The sequence below is a fragment of the Carcharhinus amblyrhynchos genome, chromosome 1, assembly GCF_965287045.1.
Source record: "Carcharhinus amblyrhynchos chromosome 1, sCarAmb.v2.hapA, whole genome shotgun sequence".
Classification (NCBI taxonomy): domain Eukaryota; kingdom Metazoa; phylum Chordata; class Chondrichthyes; order Carcharhiniformes; family Carcharhinidae; genus Carcharhinus; species Carcharhinus amblyrhynchos.
In genome coordinates, this window is record NC_137324.1 from 111,037,466 (window position 1) to 111,051,179 (window position 13,714).

Consider the following 13,714-nt stretch of genomic DNA (forward strand, 5'->3'; position numbering starts at 1 on the left):
TAAAAGTAGGGAGGTCTTGCTGCAGCTGTATAGGGCATTGGTGAGGCCGCAGCTGGAGTACTGTGTGCAGTTTTGGTCGCCGCACTTACGCAAGGATATTTTGGCCTTGGAGGGAGTGCAGAGGAGGTTTACTAGGCTCATACCGGAGTTGAGGGGTTGAGCTATGAGGAGAGGCTGAATAAACTAGGCTTGTACTCGTTAGAGTTTAGAAGAATGAGGGGAGATCTCATTGAGACGTATAAGATGATGAATGGGATGGATAGGATAGAGGTGGAGAGACTCTTCCCACTCAGAAAGGATATTAGGACTAGGGGGCACAGCCTCAAGACAAAGGGGGGGTGGTTTAGAACAGAGTTGAGGAGGAACTTCTTCACTCAAAGGGTGGTGAATCTCTGGAATTCTCTGCTCGTTGAAGTGGTGGAGGCTGCCTCACTAAATATTTTTAAGACGCGGGTTGATGGGTTTTTGATAAGCGAGGGGATTAAGGGTTATGGGGAAAGGGCGGGAACGTGGAACTGAGCCACGACAGATCAGCCATGATCTTATTGAATGGCGGGGCAGGCTCGAAGGGCTAGATGGCCTACTCTTGCTCCTATTTCTTATGTTCTTATGTCCTTGGCAGAAAGCTATGGATGACATTCTTGCCCCACCATAAGCAATGTAAGACGGGCATGACGGTGATAGCGGAAGGGCCTTTCTGTTTTTATTTTAGCTGGGATGAAGTCCCACAGCACCAAGGTGGATCTTTTAAACAGCCCACCTCAGCAGCTGGCAGCCTATGGCTGTCTCCAGAGCTTTGCCTGCATTGGTTAGCCTAATTGCAGCCTGCATCAGCACCTCTGCAACCAAAGTTCCGTGCTCATGGGCACTTTCTCCTTGAGATGGGCAGGCCAAGTAGGAATTTTGCCGACTCCTCAAAGATGAAAATCCAGGCCCTAGTTACCACGTCAATAAAACTGAGATGGAATGAGGGCTGGGAAAGAGGGGCAAAAGAAAGTCTGTCCACCTCTGAAAGCCATGTAGGAAACAATTTTATATGATAAGAAAGAAGTCAGCAGGCACACATAATTTTTCATCCAGTGGCTTTGGACTAGCAGCATTAATTTGTAAACACCTACAGATCAATTAAATAGTACAATGTACAAGTTTCCTACATTCTAACACTTCTAAGTACTTCATTAGCTGCAAAGTGCTTTGGGGCTTTCTATGATAATGAAAGTCACTCTATAAATGCAAGTCTTTTATATATAGTAACATAATTGTCACAGACCAATCAGATTACTGGAAGATGAAATAGCCTGAGTAGACCAAATAGATAGAAAGCGAAAGAGAAATTTATGACAGCAATAAATTAGGGTGGAACTGACTGTTGGTTGTTCCTTGTCCTTTCACCACAACAACCAAGACTCCAATCTCACCCAGACAAATGAACAAAAATCTCCTCATCTGCAAGGATCCAATGAGAGATGTCTTAGGGCAGTCTCTATGCATTTAGCCATGGGCATAAGCCTACAGTGCAAAACATATAAGTCTTTATTCCAGCACTAATTGGCAATGTCTATTAGGAGGGCCTGGATTCAGGGTGTTTGGGGTGCAGATGTGATTTGCAGAGATGTGGACGAGAGATCAAGGCCTGGATGCTTCAGAATGTGGGGTTTCCCTTCCTACAACCCAAAGTGTAGGTGGCCAGTACATCACCCTGCTGCCATTTAATGCTTCATGGAGCGTTATATAGCTGGAAGCGGGACTTCTGCCCCTCAGTCAGGAGAAAGTCCAGCCTTGGAAACTGCTGGACAATCTGACTGAAATTGCAGTGGACAGGACTGGGACTGCAAGTAATGATGTAGAGATGTCGGCGTTAGACTGGGGTAAACACAGTAAGAACTCTCACAACACCAGGTTAAAGTCCAACCATTTTATTTGATAGTAATCCCATAAACTTTTGGAAACGGTGTTCCTTCGTCAGGTGTGTGAATTTTAGCACATACCTGACCAAAGAACACCATTTCCGAAAGCTTGTGGGATTACTATCAAATAAACTGGTTGGACTTTAACCTGGTGTTGTGAGACTTCTTACTGCAAGAACTCCCCAGAGTCTAAATTCCTGGGATTGCTTTCTTAATTTATTAGTTTTGTACCAAATGTTTGATTTTTAAAAGATTGCCTTCTGATTTATGTGGTTGACATTGTTGCATGCAAATAAAGTTGAAATGCTGTTATTAAGAGCAGAAGTTGCAAGCTCACATATAAGTTCAGAAAATGTTAAATGCATATGATTTACAAAATCATTCCCAATTCCTAAAAACAAATGCCATAATCATAACTGCAATTGCTGCTTGCCGTTTAAGAAAAAATTTGTGAGCATGGGTGCCACTGGCTAGCCAGCATTTATTGTCCATCCCTCAGTTGTCCTTGAACTGAGTGGCTTATTAGGCTATTTCAGAGGACAGTTGAGAATCAACCACATTGGACTGACACGTAGGTCAGATGAGTATGGCAGATTTCCTTCCCTAAAGGACATTCACGAACCAGATGGGTTTCTTCCGACAATCGACAGTGGTTTCATGGTCAACAGTCGATTCTTAGTTCCGGGTATTTTTACTGAATTCAAATTCTACCTGGCAGGATTCGAATCCGGGTGTGGATTAATAGTCTGGAGATAGGGTTGTCTTGCGAGGATCCATAAAGCTTTCAACCACCAGTAGATGGCATGTGCTTCTGCCCGCTTCGACTTGCGAGTGTGCGCAGGCGCAGGGTCGACCCCGGGGCCGAGGGTTTGCAGTGAGCGGCAGAGGGGGCGGGAAGGAGGGTGCACATGCGTAGTGGTAATGCTCATGGGCAAAGGAAGGGGGAGGAGGTGGAATTGCAGTGAGCGGTCGCCAGCGGAGGGGGCGCGCTAAGTCGCTCTGGGCAGTGAAGCCTGGTGCCTGTGTGGAGGGATCGGAGGGGAAAGGAGAGCGGAGCCCCAGCGATGTTTCCCACTGTCACTCTCAGGGTTCCTCAGTTCAGGCTCGGGTGAAAATGGCCACCAGGAGAAAAAGCAGCAGCGGCACAACCCTCCCGACTGCTCTGTCATCCCCTTCCGCCATCGTCTTGCGGCGCTTCACAGGATAAATTTCTATAATAAAAGGAGGAGGAGGAGGAGGTGGGGAAAAAAACACCAACCTTCATCTCTCCTTCGTCCGCTCGAGACCTTTTAATTTTCTGGTGAGTTTTGATTTAAAAGGCAATTTAACTTTACAGTAAAAGAAACCCTGTATTGAAGGGAGGGGTGGTGTCCTGAAATGTTGCCCGTTTGATGCTAGGCTGAGATTTATCCAGGCGCTTTATTTATTTTCCTTTCCCTTTCCCTTCTCCCTGGTCGGTTGCTGCCGCCTCTTTCCGGCGGGGTGGGTTTCCGGTGCTGGGGTTTAAATGGAGCCGACATTCGGATGGCTAACGGCCCTGAGGCCGTCCCTCAGCCTGGGGAGGGGGGAGCGCACCTGCTGCCCCCCCACCCCCCGCCGCTGCCCCTCACTCAGTCGTCTGTGGGATCACTCGGCTTTAGGCCGCTCTCGGCCACCCCTCCCCGCTGGAAACAATCCCGGCTCATCGCAAAGCAAAAGACACAGTTCAGCATAGAACAGTACCCGTTTCCCCCACTGAATTAAATTACCGAAAGCTGCTTTATTTTGGGGGAAGAGGTACCAACTTCATGACATATCGATTGGGTGGAATCTCGATTTCAATTGGTGCTGGTGTTACCGCTGTGGGTACGTTGCAATCTTGGCAGCACCGTTGTAATCACTAAAAATGTCCCACCAGTCTGCTTAGCAGGTTATGTAATTCTTCCTCAAATTCAATTTTTTTAAATGACTATTGTGGATGGAAGGGTGGCGTATGAACTCCGGTTATCCGTCCACCCTGGAGTATTTGTCGTACCACAAGTGCCAACGTATGAAATTGCAGATGTTGGCCTTTCAAGATTTACGAGTCAATAAATAAAACCGAATGAAAGATTTAAATATTTGAAAGCAGGCCTTGTTTCATCTTAACAAACTCTGATGTTCTCCGTCAATTACTGGAAGAAGTCTAATTATGCAACAAAGTATATTTTCCATTGTTTACACAGTTGAAATTGGTAGTGTATAATGCGTCTGCATACTTCTGAAACTAGAATCAATACATAATTCTGGCACTGTTACTAAAGCATAAGTTGATTTAACCTGCGCCATATTGAAATCAAATCTTGATTTGGCAGTTGTGAACCGAGTAGGAACTCAGTTGCCTCAGTTATCAACTTTTGTATTTTCCTCTTATATTGCTGTAACCCATATTCCTGCAGCCAACTTTATTTTCTCTTTGAGAGTTCTTATTCCCTTGCAAAATGTAGTAGCGCAGAAAATAACAGAAATGAGACAAGAGCTAGGATCAAGTTGGATAAAAACGTATCATTTGAAAATGCTACTCTGTTGAAACAATTCTCTTTCTCTTGTTACTGATTCTGTAATTTTGTGCTGATTTATGTGATCAGGATGTGAAAAGCATTGGACAACATTTGTGGCATCATAAAGCTGAAATAACTGGCCTAGAAAAGAATAGGTTCTTTGAATCACAGAGAGAAAAAAAATCAGTGATAGCTTAAAATGCATTGTTTACTTTCTAGGTAATAATTCTTCCAGTTACCTGATTGGGTACTGGCTGAAGACATTCTATAAAGTTAATTGCTTTCGTGGAATGTTTTTGTTCTCTCTTTGGAAAGAGGTTGAAATATTAATTCATTTCCAAGCCGTCTGGTAATTCCCATTACCAGCTAAATGTTTTCTTTCTGCTACAGCTTAAGAATGTAAAGTAATTCCTGACTTCTTGGGAGGATTTAGTAGTAATTTCTGTCATAAACTTAAAATCTTAGGATAATCTTGAGTGAGAAATCTTTGAATGTGGATTGTAAAAGGGAACACTACATCCAAACGAACATTTATAAGCACCCATTATAGAGGGATCATAGTTAGAAATGGCAGAAATGTTGCAAATTAATCTTTTGCAATTGTGCGCTTCTGTTTTAGAATTGTGTAATGCCTTTGTCAGTTGCATACTTCGTACCACATTTATATCAATTGGTTTATTGTTTGTTATTTGAGGTTTGGGATGATCTGCTCAAATCTGTCATGCCTTCAAATAGTGTCACCTAGTGCTGGTTGCAAAATTGTAACATTGTTGTTAGATAAGCTTTTGTTTGTTTGGGGAAACATTCCTCTTGCCAGCATATGTCTAAACTCCTTTTAAACTGACAAGACCTCCCCTTTGAAGCCCCAAGGTATCCAAACTGTGCTTTGCAACTTGCTAATGCCTCCTTCTATGGGCAGTTGTCTGGAAATTCATTCTTCCTTGTGATGTGGTCTTTGCTAGATGCTAATATTGAAGATCCAAGAACTTCACAGTAACTGATAGTGGTCAAGTCAATTAAATGCTGAGTGGGTCAGGTTAAACTGGAAAGTAATGGCACAAATATAGACTGAGAAAATTCCATATCTATTCTTCTCCAATAATTATTTTCTCAGTACAAGATTCTCTTTTTTTGTGAAAGGTAGAAGATGGACTTGAAATTTATGTAAACACACATAGCAAATATTAATGAAGTTGTATGTTTTGTGAAATATGGATTAAATGCATTCCCTGTGGGAATGTTTTTTTAGAAGTGAACCCCAGTTTTTCTATTCTGACTTTCTCTATGTAAGCTTGGATGTATATCAGTGTGTTATTTGACAATAAGGAAGAAACTCAGCTGAACTTGTCACAAACCTGAGTGAAATCTGAGAAATTATATGGATTGAAGTTGGGGTCTTGGAACTACTTAGTAAACCATTGGGAGAGGGAGGGGAGAAACTGAGGTGTAGATGGCACATTAATGATATTCCCGAATTTGTCACTCATTCTGAAAGTATTTTGGGGGGTTAAGTCCTGTACAAATGAAGAGTTTTCAAAATAGATGAAGATTGCTATGTATTTCTTATAAGTTCAGATATCCCCTGACTTGAAAATCTTTTTAGCTCTTTTCGTACACTACTGGACTGAACTACTTTGATCAGTCTGTTTAATGCAAAGTTGGAATATATAGATTGTCCTTGCAACTGTTACAGTGGAATAATTCAGCTGGTTACTTGGAGACAGTGTGAATGTAAAACATCTGAAGTAATTTAAAATGTAGTGGGATGGTGGTTTATAGAAATCCATGGAAGAATAAACTAGATGGGCCGAATAACCTCCTTAGTCTACACTTACCTGGTTTTTACCTTGCTGCTTTGCTGCTGTCTGTGATTTCTAGTGTCTCAGCATCAAGTTTTCTCCCTGAACTCCTCTGTCCATTTTCTTTTCCATCTTTTCTCTTTTTTCTTAAATGCTACCTCTGAACCACATTTTTAGTCACCTTTCTGAATATCTTTGGCTCAATGTCAATTTTTATATACTTAGCCTTCTCTTCAGTATATTTTATCAAGTTGTCTTTGATCGGTAGTGCTGGGAATGCCCATTGAATTTTAACACTATTACAGCTTTAAATGTATTGTATTTTATGTTATGCTGGCTGTAGGTTTCCATTAAAATAAATGTTCGGGTTAACATAGTGGTATTAAGTAAGGAAGATTCCACAACAATTTGCTGGATACAGTGAATTGGCTACTCTTCAATTTGGCCCAGATAAATCAAGATGCCATATCACTAAGACGCACATTTTTAGCAATTTTCTGCTGAAATGCAGGGAATCGTACAAGATTTTGTGAACATCAAATTAATTATTAAGGGACATTTTCTGCTTATGTTGAGGGGGCAGCCAATCAATGCTTCCATACTTTTAATGTTGCTTTGAAGTTGGCAGTTAGTTCCACATTTAATGTTTGTTGACAACATGTATCAAAGCAAACATGTTGGGGTTGTGGCCTCTAGAGGTCCTGAGAATAACCAAAAGAGATGGCATCTGGAGAAGGCACTGCCCTTGATGGCAACGTAAGCAGAATCTGGGTTTTTGGAGGTGGAACCAGTTATGTTTACTGTCTGCCAAGAGATGTGTGACGACACCTTCCAGAATAATTTGGCAGATCCATTTTGTACTCACTGGTGTGCACCAAGCTTTCCCTAGCCAAGATTGAGCGATTGTTTTTCTTTTCCAGCTGCTATTAAATCTGCTACGTAATATAAATATGACAGATAGTATAACAGTAATATGATGAGGTATTGTTTCAGAATAACATGAAGATTTTTGAAGTGCATAAAAGAGGATATATAAGACCAATCAGGATTGAAGCCCTCCTTGTGGAGTAGTTAGTATCTTTGTTCCATTTGACATTTCCCTGGAGATTGGAACACAGTGTGGAGAATTGTTCCTATCGTTATCTTTCTCACTCCTATTTGTACTAGTTACTGTTGAATGACCCTCCAATTTTAAGAGGAAAATAAAACGGTCTATCCTTGATATAATTTGAGACTAATTATTGACGTTTATGCCAATGAGGTCTATAATGCTGTTCGACTGGAAGGTGTCTGGCCCTGTGTAACCTACTAAAAATGGCTTTAATAACTCAGTTTTTGTAGCAGTTAATCGTCCAGGAAATCATTGACTTCAACATTGCTGCTTTGCTCAGTTATGAATGTACTAAATCTATTGCATTTTTTTTGAGGAATCAGCCCATAAGTTCCCTAGTTTGAGAAGGTACTGAAAACTGAACTAGATTAATTTTTGGATAAATTAGAGTAAGAAGATTATTTTTTGACCAGCACAGTTTCTGAATTTATCAGTAAGTTTCAATTTGCAGACTTCATCAGTTTGGAATTAATTTGCTTAACTGTGCAGAACCTCCAGGTGGCCACCAAACCTATTGAGCTGATGCCCTTCAATTTAATGATCATGTCACCTTCATAACTCTCCACTGTTGCTGCTTCTTTCAAATTGGACTTTGTCCTTAACTGACTGATGGTTTAACATAGCTATTCTATGCTAGCACTCCATGCTCAAAATTGTCTCAAGGCCAGAGTCTATAGTATACCATTCATATTACATATTTAAAAGGAAAACATTACCATTGTAATTTACAGTGGCGAATATTGACAAGTGAATATTTTTATGCATCCTGCATGCAGTTTTGAAGTTTAATTCATTCGACAGGAGTATTCAAGTATTTATTTTATATTTGTCATAAATAACTCATTCTTGTGACACTAACAAATAAACTTTAAACTTTACAAACTTTTCTTTGAAAATTTCAAGTACATTTGTATTTTACAAAAACATAACCTCATTTCTTTTCTGTGGGCATTAATATTTTACAGTAATTAGTTTCAATGTTACTATAATAGTACTGTACACTTGTTTTCTTAAATTTAGTCTGAATTTAAGGTCAAAACCTATTGGGAAGGGGAAGTGCAGAATTACGAATTTAGGAGGTGATTTGTGTTTTTAAGAAAGTGGAAACAGCTGTTATTATGTATAGAGTACATTTTATTTGAATGTGGCATCTTGTCTTTTAAACATTTAGTTTTTTTTGAATTGTCACAATTATCTTTGGACGAGTAGATTGTGGGTTTGCCCTGAACAACAACCTAAAGTCACAATCTACACTGACAGTCCTGTGCAAGAATGAGAGAATAGCTGTCATGTTTGCCTACGTAACAGTGGACATTGTGCTCCAGAAAAGTAATTTATTGTTTATGAAACATTTTGATAGACATAAGTGCAAGTATGAATAATGGCGTGCACTGTGGGATTTCTGAATATATTTTTGTATTGTTGAATGAGTATAATTACTGTGCTGCATTTCCTGTGGTGTGGTAACTGCTCGTTCAACCCAACAGATAAGTGATTACTTATTTTCTTTACAATCTGATTTCTTACAATAGAAATTGCAGGTTTTGCTCTCATTTGTTTTGCAACTATTTCCAACTGCCATCAAACTAAATTTTCATGCAAGTGTGCTGTGATTCTGGCATTCTTAAGTATTAATTGTAAATTTGAGTTTGTTTATTATTGTCACATATATATGAGTATACAATGAAAAGGATTTTCTTGTGCACTAGACAGTCAAAGCATACTGAACATAGAGAAGGAAAGGCAAGAGTGCAGAATGTAGTGTTACGGTCATAGTTAGGATGTCGAGAAATATCAACTTAATGCAAGGTAGGTTCATTCAAAAGTCTGATGGGAACAGGGAAGAAGCTGTTCTTGAATCAGTTGGTATGTGCCCTCGGACTTTTGTACCTTTTTCCCAACGGAAGAAGGTAGAAGAGAGTATGTCTGCGATGCATGGACCCCTTAATTATGCTGGCTACTTCTCTGAGGCAGTGAGAAGTGTAGACAGTGTTAATTGGTGGGAGGCTCGTTTGAGTGATGGACTAGGCTTCGTTCATGACCCTTTGTAGTTTCTTGCAGTCTTTTGACGGAGCAAGCTGTGATAAATCAGAATGCTTTCTATGGTGCATCTGTAAAAGATGGCAAGACATGCCAAATTTCCTTAATCTTCTGAGAAAATCGAGACGTTGGTAGGCTTTGTTAATTACAGCGTCAGTATGGAGGGACCAGGACAAGTTGGTGATCTAGACACCTGGAAACTTGGAGCTCTCGACCATTTCTACTTTGTCCCCGTTTGGTGTCAACAGGGACACGTTCTCTACTATGCTTCCTGAAGTCGATGACTGTCTCCTTCATTTTGTTGATGTTGAAGGAGAGATTATTGTTGTCGCACCAGTTCACCAGATTCTCTATCTCTTTCCTGTACTCCATCTCATCATTGTTTGAGATCTGACCCACGCAGTGTCATCAGCAAATTTAAAAATCGAGTTGGAGAGGAATTTGGTCACACAGTCATAGCTGTATAAAGAATATAGTAAGGGGCTGAATTCACAACCTTGTGAGGCACCGGTGTTGAGGATGACTGTGTGGGAGGTGTTGTTGCCTGTCCTTATTGATTGTTGGTTAGGAAGTTCAGGCTCCAGTCCTGTTTGTAGCTTTGAATATAACTGGTGAATCAAGTGCCATGCATATTCACTTCTAGGCCATCTGGTCAGTTTTTACTGTTTTTGTACAATATTCAGGCACAATGCTATTGGAATCAAGACATCACTAATTGATAGACTGTCTTGTGTTCTGACATGGTGGCACAATGGTTAGCATTGCTGCCTTTCTGCAACCCAGATTCGATTCCTGGCTTGAGTGAGTGTGTGGAGTCTGCGTATTCTCTCCACGTCTGTCTAATTTCCTCTGGGTGCTTCAGTTTCCTCCGACAGACCGAAAGAAGTCCTGGTCAGGTGCATTGGCCAATTCTCCCTCAGTGTACCTGAACAAGCACCAGAGTGTGCCTACTAGGGGATTTTCACAGTAACTTCATTGTAGTATTAATGTAAGCCTACTTGTGACACTAATCTTTAAAACTTTAATAAAGAACTTTAAATGTAATTTCTTTCAACTTTGTACATGTGTCTTAGTTGGTAAATATTGGAAGTAAAATATATACCGAAATATTTCAAAATAAGTGTCTCATGATTTGGCTTCAGTAGCTGTGCTTCAGTGTTGTATTCACAAACAATTAAAAAGGGAAAGCCTTTGAACCCCACACTTAGGGATGATAATCCCTTTGAATTAATAAACAAGTCAGCATGACTCTCCAACATTGCGTTAATGATCATCCATTTAATCTGACATTTTTACAAATGCATAACTTCAGTCTAAGGTGGCTATGGGAGGAAGGATTTTGATCAAGTATCACAATGTGTATGAACATTGTGCAGACAGTAATGATAGTTGACCAGATGGCCTAGAGATAAATATGTGGCATTTGATTTGACAAATATATCTGAAGCTGGAGACAAGATTGTTAAGGATCACATAATTAATACTTTTAATATTAGAAACATTAATCAGTGGGTGGCATAGTGACAGTGGTTAGCACTGCTGTCTCACATCTCCGGGGACCTGGGTTCAAATCCGGCTTTGAGTGACTGTGAACTTTACACACGCTCCCCATGAGTTTTCTCTGGGTGCTTCTTTCCTTCTACGGTTCAGAGATAGGTTAGAGGGATTTGCCATGGCAATTGTGTGGGGTTATAAGAATAGGGCAGAGGAGAGGTCCTGGGTAAGATACTCTGTCAGCAAGTTAGTGCAGACTCAATGGGTCACATGACCTCTTCTGGACCTTAGGGATCCCATGATGCTAGTTATACAAAAGCTTTAGAAAAAACGCTAAATTACGATACAAGAACTTGAGAAATTTTTTAAAGACTTGCATCAAATGTTTTTTCAAATATAAATGGGCATTGCATGTGAAATGTAATCAGGCTGTTCAAGTTGTTAAATTTGAATATTAAAAATATGAAGAGAAAGCATTTCTAACAGTAAAGGTATAAACTGCATTATTAGAGTCAGAGATTTACAGCGTGGAAAACAGGCTTTTGACCCAACTTGTCCATGTTGCCCAGTTTTTACCAGTAAGCTAGTCCCAATTGCTAGCATTTTGCCCATATCCCTCGATACCAGTTTTACCCATGTAACTGTTTAAATGTTTTTAAAAGACAAAATGTACCCACCTGTACTACGACTTCTGGCAACTCTCTACCCACTGTGGTGAAAAAAAATTGCCTCTGGACCTTTTGTATCTCTCCCCTCTCACCTTAACCTACGCCCTCTATTTGTGGACTCTTCTCCCTTTGGGAAAAAATGTTGACCATCTACCTTATGTATGCCCTTATCTATTTTATAGACCTCTATAAGATCACCCCTAAGCCTCCTAAGCTCCAAGGAAAAAAGTCCCAATCTGTCCAGCCTCTCCTTTATAACGCAAACCATCAAGTAGCAGTAGCATTCTAGTAAATCTTTGCTACCTTCTTCTATAATGGCGTGACCAGAACTGTGCCCAGTATTCCAAGTGTGGCCTTATCAATGTCTTGTATAACTTCAACAAGACATCCCAACTTCTGTATTCAGTGTTCTGACCAATGGAACCAAGCATGCTGAATGCCTCCCTTGTCACCCTGTCCAACTGTGACCCCATTTTCAAGGAGCTATGAACCTGTACCCCGAGCTCTTTGTTCTATAACTCTCCCCAATGCCCTACCATTAACTGAGCCAGTCCTTCCCTGGTTTGATCTATCAAAATGCATCACCTTGCATGTATCTACATTAAACTCCATCTGCCATTCATCAGCCCACTGGCCCAACTGATCAAGATCCTGTTACAATTCTAGATAACCCTCACTGTCCACTATGCCACCAATCTTGGTGCCATTGGCAAACTTACTAACCATGCCTCCTAAATTCTCATTCAAGTCATTCATAGAAATGACACAGAAGAGTGGACACAGAAGAGTGGACCCAGCATCGATCCTTGAAGCGTACCTCTGGTCACAGGCCTCCAGTTTGAAAAACAACCCTCTACAACCACTTTCTGTCTTTTTTCAAGCCAATTTTGTATCCAATTGGCTACCTAAGCCTGGACCCTGTGAGATTTATCCTTGTGCAGCAACCTACCATGCGGTACCTTGTCAAAGGCCACGTCAAGTCCATGTAGACAATTTCATCTACCTTATTGGTTTCTCCTTCAAAAACCTCAATCAAATTTGTGAGACATGATTTTCCACTTTCAAATCCATGCTGACTGCATCAAAATATGTCCCTAATCAGTCCTTGCCTCTCTAAATGTGTATAGATCCTGTCCCTCAAAATACCTTCCTAATTAAGGACCCCACACACCCCAGACATACTCTTTTCCATCTTCTTCCTTTGGGGGAAAAAGATACAAAAGTCTGAGGTCACGTACCAACCGATTCGAACAGCTTCTTTCCTGCTGCCATCAGACTTTTGAATGGCCCTTCCTTATACTAAATTGATCTTTCTCTACACCCTAGCTATGACTGTAACACTACATTCTGCACTCTCTCATTTCCTTCACTATGAATGGTATGCTTTGTCTGTATAGCGCGCAAGAAACAGCGCTCTTCACTGAATAATACATGGGACAATAAATCAAATCAAACATTCTAACAATTTAGCATGTTAGCTGTCACTCATATCAACCTTTACAGATGCACCATAGAAAGCATTCTTTCTGGTTGGATCACGGCTTGGTGTGGCTCTTGCCCTGACCAAGACTGCGAGAAACTACAAAGGGTCGTAAATGAAGCCCAGTCCATAAACGCAAACCAGTCTCCCATCCATCGACTCTGTCCCATTGCCTCAAAAAAGCAGCCAGCATAAACAAGGACCCCAAGCACTGGAAATATTCTTTTTCATTATCTTCTATTGGGAAAAAGATACAAAAGTCTGAGGTCACATACTTGAGACCAGCTTCTTCCCTGCTGCCATCAGACTTTTGAATGGCCCCACCTTGCATTAAATAATCTTTCTCTACAGCGTAGCTATGACTGTAACACTACATTGTGCACTTTCTCCTTTCCTTCTTTATAAACGGTATGCTTTGTCTTATAGCATGCAAGAAACAATACTTTTCACTATATACTAATACATGTGATAAATCAAATCAAAAACTTACCCACTGCAGACATTAGGCCCTCTGGTCTGTTGTTCCCGTGCTTTTCCCTGCAGTCCTTCTTAAAGCACAAATTTACCATCCTCCAATCTTCAGGCACTATATTTTGACACTTTTTAACAGGGAAATTTTACATCATCTGAAACTATTGCAATGATCTCTTGACCACCAGCTTTTATCCTTTGTCAGCTTTAACTTATCCAATTCTC

The 13,714-nt window shown here is 40.6% G+C and overlaps 1 protein-coding gene across 1 annotated transcript in view; it reads left to right on the plus strand.

Moving 5' to 3' along the window:
• The first annotated feature begins 2,919 nt into the window (after window positions 1-2,919).
• The window catches only part of wdfy3 (WD repeat and FYVE domain containing 3), a 346,946-nt gene continuing 336,151 nt past the window's right edge, over window positions 2,920-13,714 (plus strand). Inside the window, exon 1 of the mRNA XM_080191135.1 lies at window positions 2,920-3,207. The gene's annotated coding sequence lies outside the window, so the exon portion shown is untranslated. The remainder of the gene's footprint in view (window positions 3,208-13,714) is intronic.